General features: G+C 32.7%; 1 protein-coding gene across 8 annotated transcripts in view; it reads left to right on the forward strand.

The window, feature by feature from the left end:
• Positions 1 to 14,277, forward strand: part of LOC149555741 (alpha-mannosidase-like) — a 317,266-nt gene that overhangs the window by 267,163 nt on the left and 35,826 nt on the right. The gene's annotated exons all lie outside the window — the stretch shown is intronic.

Here is a 14,277-nt window from a genome sequence, read left to right on the forward strand (position 1 = left end):
AAAATTGCAAACATAAACAAGAAAGGAACTCATCCAAAATAGCATGGTTTACAAATCTTCCCAACATACCCACAAATATACAAACATTCAACCAACAACAAGGTAGCATAAACATGAAACAAACAAAATGAAATCTAAACAAGGGACACGAGAATTCCAACCTTCACAAAGAGGTAATGGCAATGAACAAGTTTGAGTAGAGTTTCTCCTTCCTTGCTTCAATCTTCAAGAACTCCTCTCTAAATGTAGAGATTGGGTAACCACCCCCACTAGCCCAATGAAGGCCTCTAAATAAGCCTCCAACTCAAAAAGGAGCAATAACTACACCCACCCACTAACAAGTCTAGAAACCCCTAACTCAACCCACACTATGGTTAAACCCTAAGTAGAGGTGGGATAATGAAACTCATGGTAGCCATAGTCAATTTTCGCACAAAAGCAAAAAGAGACTTTTTGAGTGGCCTCAAAAGTCAAAAAAAGGGGCTTAGGGGTTGGAAAAGACCCCTAACCCATACCCATACCCTTTGGGTATAATTATTCCATGTTTTAAAGCCTTAGGAAAGAGGTTTAGAGCTAAATAAAATTTAGGAATAAAATAGGACCATCTATCTACTCTAACACTGCAGATTAACCACTAATCCGGATCAAGGGATGACTAACCTTGATTAAGAACTCAATTAGCAAACTGACACCAACTAAGCCAACTTGGGTCCAAAGGTTAAACAACTAACCCTAAACAGCCACTGAAGCACATAACCATTTAACGAGTGTCAAGCGACACTGAAAGAACATAATTACGAACATTAACATTCACTGAACAAAGAAGATACATACATATATCTCACAAGACAACACGTGAATTATGAACAACAAGGTTTCCAAAATTAGCACAAAGAGATCAGTTCTGTTCCTCCGTAGGGTCTCTCGGCTAAATATCTGCACACTCATTGCACACATCAGTAGTCCCGTAAAATCACATGTACATATATGTATACGTATCATAAATTCACATAAATAAAACATACATCAATAAGGGTTTCTTCATCCTGTTTAATTCTTAATCATTTAAAATCTCTTAAATCAAAGTCTCAATCCTACATTTACTGATCTCATCAACATACATATACATGAAACATTAAATGACAATCATCAAATATATCAGAAAGTAACATCACACAATATGAAATAATAAAGTATGTTCTAAGCATCAGATAATGTCTCAACATCTCAAGTTGTGGGTATCAAAATAATAGTAATGTATCACTATGCTACGATGGGTCAGGGCGAACTCAGAACATAATGCTTCAATTACTTAACTATTTAATTCATTTCTACTCACATTTAATCATCAATGATTACAAAATCAACATGACATATAACTTATCCATTAATTCAGATTAAATACAAGAATAATCATTGAAGTAACAAAATCAATAACATCATCATTAAGTGAAACACCTTGTATTATTGTTAGTGCAAATTTAATGTTTAAACAGTCGAGACAAGATAGTCGTTCTCTAATCTTTAAGTATTAAAGCATGGATGTATCTGTTGTTCTCAATTTTTCATTAGGACATCTAAAAACCTAAAACATTAATCCATATCCATACAAATCTCCTACAACAGATTTGACAAAGAAATTCATATTTAATAAGTACATGCAAGGAGGGACCTTACATCCTCCCCCACTAGCCTTTGACTTCCTCCCGGAAGTCGCACAACTAAAAAGTTTGTTCTATGCTAGCCCTTATCTAGACTTATTCCAAGATTTACTTTTATTAACAGAATGATTACTAATTAACATACATAAGCAGGGAGGTAACATATTTGTCTGATTACCATGTTAAAAGAGAAGTTCAATCCAAATTAGCAAAAGATAGTAACTTAATCCAACTTAATTGTCATGAATCCCTCTGGTAGGCCCATCATATGTCACTTTTGTCAACAACATTTAGAAGAAAGTACCTCAAAATTTAAATTCAACATCAAAGATAAAACATTCAATGCAAAAGTTAGAAATAAAAGAAATAAAGAGAAGCCACAATAGTAAAACTTTAATCAAGAAATAAAGATATAACCATGAGGCAAAATAGAATCATCAATACTACAGTTGGCCAAACAGCCCCACATCACATTGTTGCCAAAAAAAAAAAAAAAAAAAAACCGTTTAAGAGTGAAATCTGAAATCAAACAAATAAGGAAATAAAGTCAATTACTCATAAAATTAAATTTACATTATTGACATAATGCGGCCATACCAAGGTCACTGACAAAAAAAGAGGAATCTTAGGTCTTTCAAATACATTGTAGGGATCTAGAAAGAAATTAGGTGGTGGTCTCGCGACCATGTTCACTAAAACTCTGATTGAACCCTCGCATTAAATCTGTAGTTAATTTTATTGACATTGCCCTACGATTAGGGTTTCTAAGTTTATAGGTTGAGTATGATGCTATCCTTTTAAATCTTCATTAAAATACATTGATTTTAAATCAAAATAACTAAATAATACTACACAAACACTAATTCTATATATATATATATAAAAGAACAATAAATAAATAATTAAATATAAATATATCCACTAGACCCTAAAGATGATCTAATTGGCTAGACCCTTTCATTAACTATTTAACGCTTGCTAACTACATTAAAAACTAGAATCCAAAATCTACTCTAACTTATTCACTTATCATTTACACTTGAAATCGATATCTAGAATAAATTCAATAATCTATAATTTAATTTCAACTTTATTTGAAGCTATCATAAATTTAAATTCACATTAATAAAATCCATAATAAAAGTATTCTAACAATTCTCACGATAGTATAACGAATTAATAAAACATTCAAATTTAAAGTTAAAACTTTTAATCTAGAACTTAATAAACAACCTAATAACCAAGTCACTAATCTAACAACAATTTAAATCTAATCTTATTTAACACTAATTAATAAAATTATCTAAAATTAATGAAAAATAATAATGAATAATTAAGATACTATCTTTATTAAATTAACTGTTGCTTCTGATTAATTTCATTCTCTACAGCCCCATGATCATGTTCAAAGGCATCCATGTTCGAAACAGTTTCACAAATATCAAAATATGAACCAAACAAGGATATTCGATAAAATGAAAGTTGTTAGAGATGTATATATACAATAAAAATTTCCATGTACTAGAAGTCGAGCCCTTTTAAGCAATAAACTTCTGTTTACAAGTGTATAGAATGTTAGCACATATTTCTATTTAAAATGAAAAGAAATGATTCCATTACATTTTAATTCTTTGGGAAGAGCATAGAAATAACTGGTAGAAGTTAAAGCTTTGAATGTACGAAAGCAGCCCAAAACTTGACTTGATAAATAGCAATGTTGTGGACTAAAGGTTAAGAAGTACATGTCAGATAAGAGCATGATCAATCAAATCATGATAATGGAGTCGAGCTTACATCACTCCGTATTAAAGGTAGCATTTTAAATTTGTCCATGATTTATCAAGAACAATAAAATCACACTTCAAATGATCTAGTCCTACATAAATTCGTTACTATGAAATAGCTATAGCTTTATAAAGTGCTGACATCATGTATTTGACAAGGGGGGCCTGTCTACAAGGACAGTGCGCTGCCCCATGGCCTTACAGGCTGACGCAGGCCTGTCTCCGCTCACCCTGCGTGATCCCCAAGCGCATGATGGTGAAGGGGATTGGACGGTGCGAAAGGAAGGTTTAAAGTTTTCTTTTTATTAAAAACAATTCACTTGCCCTCCCAATGCAAGGTAAGGTCAACGCATGGAGTGGGGAGGAGAGATATGGGGATGCAAGAGTGACTTATATTTAACATTAAAACATTTTCTTTCTCTCCTCCCAGGTGATTTGTCACAATCAAATCCATCCCACGGTTTTAGAAAGGAAAAAAAAAAAAAAATCTCCATACGTATCTCAAGGCATTTATGCCTATGTAATTTGTTGGCATATGCATTTCCCAATATTAATGTTGATTGGATGGCCTTGGAGAGGGATTCGATTGGGCAGATGCATGAAGGAATATTATGCATTTCAAATTACATTTATTGTGCAACTATCCCACCCTTTCTACAGTCCTTGGGCACGTGAGATTTGATGTATGGGGTCGATCCCTTATTCTGACATAAGTCAGAAATTCTCCCCATTTGGCGCCCACCTTAGAGAGGAGAGGAAATGTTTTTAATTTAAAGCTACTTTTTATACCAACGCCTTACGCATTGGGAGGAGCATCAAATGCCTAGTATGAAGGTAGAGTTTCGAATTTTGCAGCAAGTACTCATGTGTTTAAGAAAACATGAAAAGAATAAATCATTAAATAGACCTCCCTCTCCATCCAGCACCATCATTGCCATTGCCTTGGAAGGTGTTGAGGCGCCACCTAGCGGGGTAGTACTAGTTTAAAAAATTATATCATTTCCTACGTCTTTCTTTGTTCTCTTTTTAGAATTTCCAAGACATAAATTTATGCTATACCCTAGGCCTGCGATTTGTTCTTCTTATCTAATGTTTTTGGAAGTTATGAGTTCATCATCTCTAGTAAATGCACGTGCCCCCATCACGTCAACTTGATGCAGCTAATTAGACTTATATCTGCCCCCTCCTTTCTCAAAGGCAAATCGATTTCTCCTCCTATAATAATGATATAGACAAAAAGGGTCCTTGGTAACATACAACATGATAAGAGAGGATATAATAAATGCATCTTTCAATCAAGAAGTTTCCAAGCGCTAAGAAGGAAGGAGGGTAATCTGACACATGTCAGATTTAGTGCTTGTCACATAAGTGTGAATCCCATGCAAGGTATCGCCTTCACATTTAAAGTAATTTTGTGTTGATTGCAAGTTGAGAGGACTTGTTGCTACTTGCCAACAACATATTAATATTTTAATCAAGCTATTATTTTAATAGGCTGTAATAGATTGACTATTTTATTTTTATTTTGCCATACAATTTCCAGAATGTAAAGTGTGCTTCTACAGGCCTCTTCTATATGTATTTTTGAAGCTTACTTGTTGGTTCAAATCATTCTATGCAGTCTTTCAGAATTGTTGTCTAAATTCTTAGTAATATTAACATTATATTGTTCATCCTATTCAACATGAACCACTATTGCAATTTAATCAAAATCTACATAAACTTTTTATGAATTCCTGGTTAACATTTTCCCTCACAAAGAGATATAAACTTCTGTATGCATCTTTTAACAAACTAGTATTCAAAGACAAAATGAATCCTTTCCATGGTAAGGAGGAAGCTAATACGATGTCTCTATCTATCAATGTATTTGTTCTACCCTATGTAGGAGTTTGAATTGATTCCAAGCTCTCTAACCAATCTAATAACATAGAGATCATCAACAATAATAGATAGTAAATTACATTACGTTAATGTCTGCAGGGAAACTTGATCCTTCTTCTTTATATGTTAACATTTAAAGATTATAACTTAACATCTCATACAATGTTCTCCTTATAGAAAATTGGAAAAGATGGAGATAACAAGGTGATGAGGTGCAGTGCATCATTCAAAATATATCATGATTCAAATTCCTTCCCCAACACATACTGAGTTAATTTTAGCTCAAAAAATGTAAAATTTACACAAGACCCATTGTTGCCCCAGTGTCATGAAACCTGGCGCTCTGATACCAAAATGTCATGCCCAAAAATGCCAACCAGATATGTTTTAATATATTTAAAAAGCCATAATAGGATTAAAGGTAATAAACAAGTTTTCAAATAAATTCACTTAACTTCCTCACGCACATGTATAACTATAAAATTTAAACACAACTCAAATGCAAATTTTCTTAACATATTTTAAACTTAAAATTGTACAGCCAAGTATATATCAACATGTTATCTAATTAATCTAATTTAAACAAATGTGATTACCAATCATAAAAATGTGCAGTAAGATAACACCATCACATCTGATTTTCTTTTTTCTTTAAATTTACATATGCAAAACTGAAAACAAGCTATAAGACTCAATGCAAGCATATTACTCAAACACCATTTTATTGGCAAACCTGATTCAAAGGTTCAGCCGGGAAAGAATCAGGAAGTAAACCCAGCTTCGTTGCCAATCCAACAAAGTTTGAAATACCAATTTGCATAGGATATCAATCCCGAATTTCAACAATATAATTGAATTTTCTTCATGACCCTCATCAAGGGATTCAAAACGAATTCTACAACACAAGAACCATGGAGGGAACAAATATCTGATCAAGTGACAACCAAGCATAACTAAGAGACAATCAAACAAGCATAATCATACATGGTTTACACAATGGATTCACAATGAATCAAAACTAGGGAAAGGTGGATTCTTCCAATAGGAGAAGTCAATCACAACACCAATTCAGATGCCCAATCGGGGCTAATAACCAAGAACTTCCGTTCTTCCATTTAAACATGCCATACTCATACCAGGTTTGTGCTGACAGGTAGGGGCCCATAACACCCTATCCTTTATCCCTCTTCTCATCCTGATAAGAGACTCTACAATGGTTGGAGTCCAACTAAACAGACCTTTCCAAACAAACAACTCATACACTTCCTCAATAAATTGAAGGTGATACCATTACTGTGATGCAAGAACACAACAAAGATATAACAAGTTTCTTCAACACAAAGATTGAAAACACGCGCTCTTTTATTTACTTTAAAATCAACTTCCATAATTTGTATTTTGCATGATTCCAACATAATTTTATTGCAGTGCATAAAGATGATTATTTACAACGAGTCCTCTTATATTTATAAAAGAGAGGTTGTGAGAAAAAAGATGAAAAACTAATTACCTAAGTTTGACTTATTAAACATTGCAATTGAGTAGAATATATTTACTATCTCCTAAAAATATGTTTGCATTTCATCTTACTTTTATCATTATATATTTTTATTCTAAGAATTTATTTGTAATCTTCCAAATCTTTTGCATTAGATCCACCAACCAAATAAATTTGAAGTCCCTGAATCAATATTTTGTTGTCTTCAATAGTATTAATATCATTTTAAGATATTATAATCAAAATACAGTTATTTACCATGTTGAAGTATACATGATGATCAAATTTCTTTTTCCATAAACTAATTCTTATTTATGTGCATGAGACTTTTGATTTCTAAGAAGAGTCACATTAGGCCATAAAGATCTAGATTTATCTTACAAAATTTCTATTTTCCTTTAACTATCTATACCCTATGTGATTTCTCAAAAATACCCTCTAAATCTCCATTCAAGAATGATACATTGACAAATATCTTTTCAATTTCTACATTAAGTGATGTAGAGATAGGAAGTCAAATTTATTTGGACAAACTTAGCAATATACAAAAATATCTAATTAAGTCTATTCCCTTTACTTAGGAGCAAACTTTTTCCACCAATTGTAAACTCTTACCACTCAAATGATCTATTTTCTCTAGAATTATTCTTCTTAACACCCATGTGTAGATAATGTGTTTCCTATCGTTAGGTAGATCTGTTAGTCCTAATTGATAATGTTGATTAATGTATATGTAAGATTCATATCAGTTGTTATGTTGTCATTGGTGTGAAGCCTTAGTTGGTTAGACATTATGCTAATTCAATATAGTGCCATATCATTTGATTGATGAAGATGATTTGAAGAAAGTATGATGATGTAATAGTTGATAAGAGCATGATATTCATTGGGCCCTTGAATGAGTTAGACTTTGACAGTTTTAATGTTGGTTTGATTGTTTTACATGATGTATAAATAAGTTGCACTGAGTTATCCAAGTTACATCGACCAAACTGCAAGGTGAAAGAAGAAATGCAATATCAACCAAGCTATTATACTTGGCACTGAGCACTTGAGAAAGAATTGTTGAAGTGTAGTGTTAACCAAACAAAGTTAGTGTTAACCAAGTCAAGCATTAATCGAGCAAGTTGGTATGTTCACCAAGCATGACCATGAAGAACAAAGTTGTAATAGATTAATTTGAGGTTGGCATTTAGTGAAAATTAAGAATGTTCAAGAAGTCTAAAGGATAAGGACGAAGTTAGTTAAGAGATCAACAACTGAAACTATTCAACATATATATGATGGAAGAGATTTACTATTTTTAGACTATGCAAAAACTCTAAGGTGGACTAGTATTAATTAAGTGACTAGATACATTGAACCTGAGCTAAATGAAGATCTATAGATGTAATTAAGCAACAAAATTTGGAAGATTTTGGAAAGGCAAAAGTTGTCAATTTAAAGGGATGAACAAGACTTTTTATAGTTGTTGATTAGTTTCTAAAATAGGAGTTATTGAAGAAGATAAAAACAATATTGAGAAGACCAAGCAGAAGAAGTGGTAAGTGGAAGTGTGAGTGTGTAAATTAGCCAAAAAGAGATCAGAAGGAAGAGACAGAGAGAAGTAAAGATCTAAACAAGCAAGGTAGCGCTAAAACCTAATAGATCACTTGATTGTTACTTACTATTGTAGCAGAAAAATCTCTTACTTGAGTGGACCTAACAAATCCATGAAATATTATGTGGTAACATTCATTACTAATGTTTGTAAGTTCTTTAGAGAAGGTCACTCTTTAGAAATGTCAAGGAGTGATAAGGTCTAGATGATCTTTGGTGAAAACCCTCTAACAAGGTCTCAATAAAAAGGTGCATATAACCTTTAACAAGGTTGGCTCCTAACATAGTTCACTTTAGAAGATTGATTTTTTTTGGATTGCTAGTTCCTAGGTGGTTTTTCCCTTTATAGGGTTTCTATGTTAAATACTCGTGTCCAATGTGCGATTGCTTATTGTGTTGCAAAGTTTATTTCATGTTAATTATTTTATGTTGCAACTTGATATAAGAAAAGTAATAACTTTGATACTTAGTATATTAAGAAACAATGAGATAACAATTTAAAGTAAAGTTATTTTAATTTTGGATTATGAAGTTTTCATGTGGTTATTGAGCTATTGATTTAAATGTTGGTTATATTCGATTCACCCCCCTCTCAATTATCTAACAATTGGTATAAGAGAAAGAGTGCTTGAAGGAGGAAGTTTGAAGGGACTGGAGCTAAAAATTCTAAGATGTATAAGAGAGATACCAAAGTTGAACAAGGTTAATGTCTCTTCATGGTGAAATAGGATGAGGCTACATTTGCCCAAAATAGGAGGCAATGCTACACATTGGCTAGACAATAAGTATGTTGCTCCTATCCCTTCCATGACAGTAGAAGAGATGAATCAAAAAAGAGAATATAACAATGTTATGATTGAGATTTCTTTTGTATTGAAGATGTTGAGTTCGATGACTTCAAAAATTGTGCTACTACTAAAGAGATGTGGAGCAGGTTCACACTTGTGCATGGAGGAGATGAGAATATGTTGAGAGCTAAGGCAAAAAGCTTGAGAGGTAAGTATGATGAGATGAAGATGAAAGATGGAGAAAATATTATGGATAATGTCAACTGAATCAAGGAAGTTGCGAGTGTAATCAAAGTTGTTGGTGGTGCTATCACTAATGAAGAAGTTATATGTAAAATTCTTAAAACACTTTTACCTATCTATGCTATAAGATTATTTGCAATTTAAGAATTTAGAGATATGCCTGGTAATAATCTTACACTTGATGGTTTAGTTGGTCATTGGACTGCATATGAATTAAGTAATTATGATAATAGTGTGTCTAAGATTGAGAATGCATTTAGGTCATTGCTAACCATTGGAAGATAGAAGAAAGAGAAGAATATTAAGGATGAAAGTGAGTCAGAATTAGAGGAAGAACTAGATGAGATTTAAGCATTTCTTACAAGGAGACTACTTAGAGGTAAATGAAAATTCAGAAGTAAACTGTCCCTGATATGTTTTAAGTGTAATAAAGTTGGTCATTTTTCTACTAGATGTCCTAGCAAAAAGAAGAATGATAAAAATGATTACACAAATACAAAAAGAACAAGGATTATAAGGAAAAATATAAGAAGTCATGCTATATTGTTGAGGAAGAACACACCGAGTCAAATACAGAAGATGAAAAAGGAGTAGAAGTGGTGTATGTTTCTTTTAAAGAACATCCTAATGAAGAAAGGTACAAGGAACAAAAAATCATTGTTTCTCATGTTAGTAAAATTTAAACATGGATTATTGATAGTGGATGCTCACATTACATGACTGGAGATATAAGTAAGTTTGGTAAATTTGAGGACTATGATGGTGAAATTGTTAAACTAGGGAGTGGTGTTCCATGTCCAATGAAAGGTAGAGGTACATTGAAGCTAAATGATAAATGTGGTGATGCATATTGGGTTCAAGGACTAAAGTATAATCTATTGAGTGTTGCTCAGATGAATAAAATAAGTCACAAGCTGAAATTTTAGAACAAGAAAGTAAAGATCTATGATGATAATGGAAATCTAATTGGTATTGGAGAAAAAACAAAAGGTAATCGATTATACCTAGATCCTATAGTTGATACATGTTTGTTTGCAAAAGTTGGAGATGTTTGGTTGTGGCACAAAAAGCTATGTCATGTTCATTTGGATAATATAGTCAAGGTCGGTAAAAAGAAGACAGTTAGAAGCTTATAGAATTTGCATAAACCTAAGAATGTTGTGTAAAAAATGTCAACTCGATAAGATGACCAAGTCTATTTTTTCAAAGAAGTCACATACTTCTAATGATATTTTGGAACTATTTTATACAAATTTATGTGGACCAATGAGAGTTGAAAGTTATTATGGTGACAAATATTTCATATTGATTATTGATGATTATTCTAGGTTGATGACTGTCATGTTTATGAACTTAAAGTCATATGCTTTTGAAAAGTTCAAATGGTATAGGGCTAGAGTTGAAAAAGAAATTGGTAAACAATTAAAATGCCTGAGATCTGATAAAGGTGGTGAATTTATGTTTGTTGAATTCACTAATTTTTGTGTAGAGAATGGAATTAAGAGTTAGTTACCTACTCTAAAGTCTCCACAACAAAATGAGATTGTTGACAGGAGAAATAGATCAATAATTGATTGTGTTAGAACACTGTTGATTGACAAAGGTGTTGCACAAATGATTTGAAGAGAAGCCATAAGCATTATAGTTTACACTCTCAACTAAGTTCAGTTGAAGAAAGGAACAAGCAAGACACCCTATGAACTCTGGTATGGTCATACACCTAATTTGAATTATTTCAAGATATTTGGAAGTAGATGTTATATTCATAAACATGCAAGGAATGAAAAAAATGACTCCAAAGGCGATGTAGGTATTTTCCCTAGTTACTCTATTAGGAGCAAGGATTACAAGTGTTTAAACACTTCTACTAACACTATAATTAAAAGTGCAAGTGTGAGAAAATACGAGTTTGTAGATAGAAATGTTGAGGAGAGCAAGAAGGAACTTGAGGATTATAACAAGTTTGTATATGTCTATGAAGATGGTCCTCCTATTACATCTGAGCTTGAAATCAAATCTTTACAATGGTACACTAATCAACAACATCGAGCTACCAAGCATCAGCCCTCATTACCCAAGTCACATGTAGACGAATTTGAGCAGGATATTGAGTTGCAACTGAGTGATGATAATGTCAAAGATCAAAGAGCTGAACCTTTACTACAAAAATATGTGAGAAGAAATCATTCACCCAAACAAATCATTAGAGATAAGAGTGTTGGAATCATGACTAGAAGTAAGTTGAAATACAACACATGTTTGATTACTGAGTTTTAGCCAAGAACTATGAAAGATGCATTAGATAATGAAGATAGGATCAATGCTATGAATGGAGAATTTGACCTTACTGAGAAGAACAACACATGGACACTGGTTCCTAGGCTTGTTGAAAAAAATGTAAGTGAAACAAAGTGGGTTATTAGAAACAAATTGAATGAAAATGAAGAAGTTGTAAGGAATAAAGCCAGATTAGTTTGTAAAGGTTATGCTCAAGAAGAAGGTATTGATTATGGTAAGACGTTTGCACCTGTAGCAAGATCATAAAGAGTTAAGAACTCTATTGATGTGTGCAACTTACAATAAATTCAAAGTATATCAAATGGATGTTAAGTTAGCATTTTTGAATGGATTACTTGAGGAAGAGGTATACATTAAACAACTAGAAGGGCTTGCAGATTAGAAACATTTGGTATGCAAGTTGGAAAAAACATTATATGGGCTAAAGCAAGCACCGAGAGCATGGTATGAAAGGTTGCATTCATATTTGATCAAAATTGGAGTTGTCAAAACAACTGAAAATAGTAACTTGTACTTGAAGAGTGAAGCTAAAACCAAGGTACTTATATTCATAAAGATGCAAGGAATGAAAAAAATGATTCCAAAGGCGATGAAGGTATTTCCCTAGTTACTCTATTAGGAGCAAGGCTTGCAAGTGTTTGAACACTTCTACTAACACTATAATTGAAAGTGCAGGTGTGAGAAAATATGTGTTTGTAGATAGAAATGTTGAGAGCAAGAAGGAACTTGCGGATTATAACAAGTTATGTCTATGAAGATAGTCCTTCTATTATATCCGAGCTTGAAACCATGTCTTTACAATGGTACACTAAGCAACAACATCGAGCTACCGTGCATTAGCCTACATTACCTAAGTCACATGCAGACCAATCTAAGCAGGATATTGAGCCCCAACTGGGCGATGATAATGTTGGAGATCAAATTTTTGAACCTTTACTACAAAAATACGTGAGAAGAAACCATTCACCCCAACATATCATTAGAGATAAGAGTGTTGGATTTATGACTAGAAGTAAGTTGAAAGACAACACATGTTTGATTACTGAGTTTTATCCAAGAACTATGAAAGATGCATTAGATAATGAAGATAGGATCAATGCTATGAATGAAGAATTTGACATCCTAGGCTTGTTGACAAAATGTAAGTGCAACAAAGTGGATTTATAAGAACAAACTGAATGAAAATGGAGAAGTTGTAAGGAACAAAGCCAAATTAGTTTGTAAAGGTTATGCTCAAGAAGAAAGTAGTGATTATGGTAAGACATTTGCACCTGTAGCAAGATCGGAAAGAGTTAGAACTCTGTTCGCATATGCAACTTACAATAAATTCAAGGTATATCAAATGGATGTTAGGTTAGCATTTTTGAATGGATTACTTGAGGAAGAGGTATACATTGAACAACTAGGAGGGCTTGTAGAGCCATATCAAAAGCATTTGGTATGCAAGTTGGAAAAAGCTTTATATGGACTGAAGCAAGCACTAAGAGCATGGTATGAAAGGTTGCATTCATATTTGATCAAAATTAGATTTTTCAAAACAAGTGACAACAATAACCTGTACTTGAAGAATGAAGCTAAAACCAAGGTACTTATTGCTGAAATATTTTTGGATGATATTGTATTTGGTAGTGATGATTTTTTGTGCAAGTCATTTTCTGATCAAATGAGTCTATGTTTGGTGAGAAAAAAAGATCATTGGCTTGCAAGTTCATCAAACAAAAGATGGTATATATGTGACACAATTTAAGTATATTAAGGAGATCTTGAAGGCATTTGGTATGGATGAGTCAAGGCCAGTTGGTATACTTATGGTGACTGGATGTAAATTATCTAGAAGGAAGATACTACCATTGAAGCAAATGAGACACAATACCAATCAATGGTTAGTGTGCATGCAATTGGTATTGTTGCAAGGTTTTCCTCTAATCCTAAGGAAACATACATGATTGTTGTTAAAAGGATATTCAGGTACCTGAAAGGAACAAAATAATATGAATTGTGGTACAAACAAGAAGGTGACTTTGAACTTAGAGTGTACACTGATACTGATTGGGATGAAAATGTTGATGACCGAAGAAGTATAAGTGGTGGAGCTTTCCTTTTAGGAGAAAGACTTATTACATGGTTGAGCAAGAAACAAAGATGCATATCACAATCTATAGTTAAAGTTGAGTATTTTTTTGCTATAATTAATTTTTCAAATATTGTTTGGATTAAGTAATTGTTGAAAGGAATGCATGAAGAAGTTACCAAGCTTGTTAGTATTTATTGTGATAACACTAGTGCAATAAACATATCCAAGAATTTTTTGATGCTTGCAAAAACCAACCATATATCTATCAAGTATCATTATTTGAGGGAATAGGCATAAGAGAAGCAAGTGAGTCTAGAGTATGTGAAGTCTAAAGAGAAAATTGCAAAAATATTCACTAAGCTACTACCTAAGGATACTTTTGAGTATCTAAGAGGTAAGTTAGAGATCCTTCCCCTATCCAAGATTCATTAATCAAAGATGCATGTTG

This window comes from Cupressus sempervirens, chromosome 5 (genome assembly GCF_028749045.1).
Source record: "Cupressus sempervirens isolate cs-2001-9-10 chromosome 5, ASM2874904v1, whole genome shotgun sequence".
In the NCBI taxonomy this organism is placed as follows: Eukaryota; Viridiplantae; Streptophyta; class Pinopsida; order Cupressales; family Cupressaceae; genus Cupressus; species Cupressus sempervirens.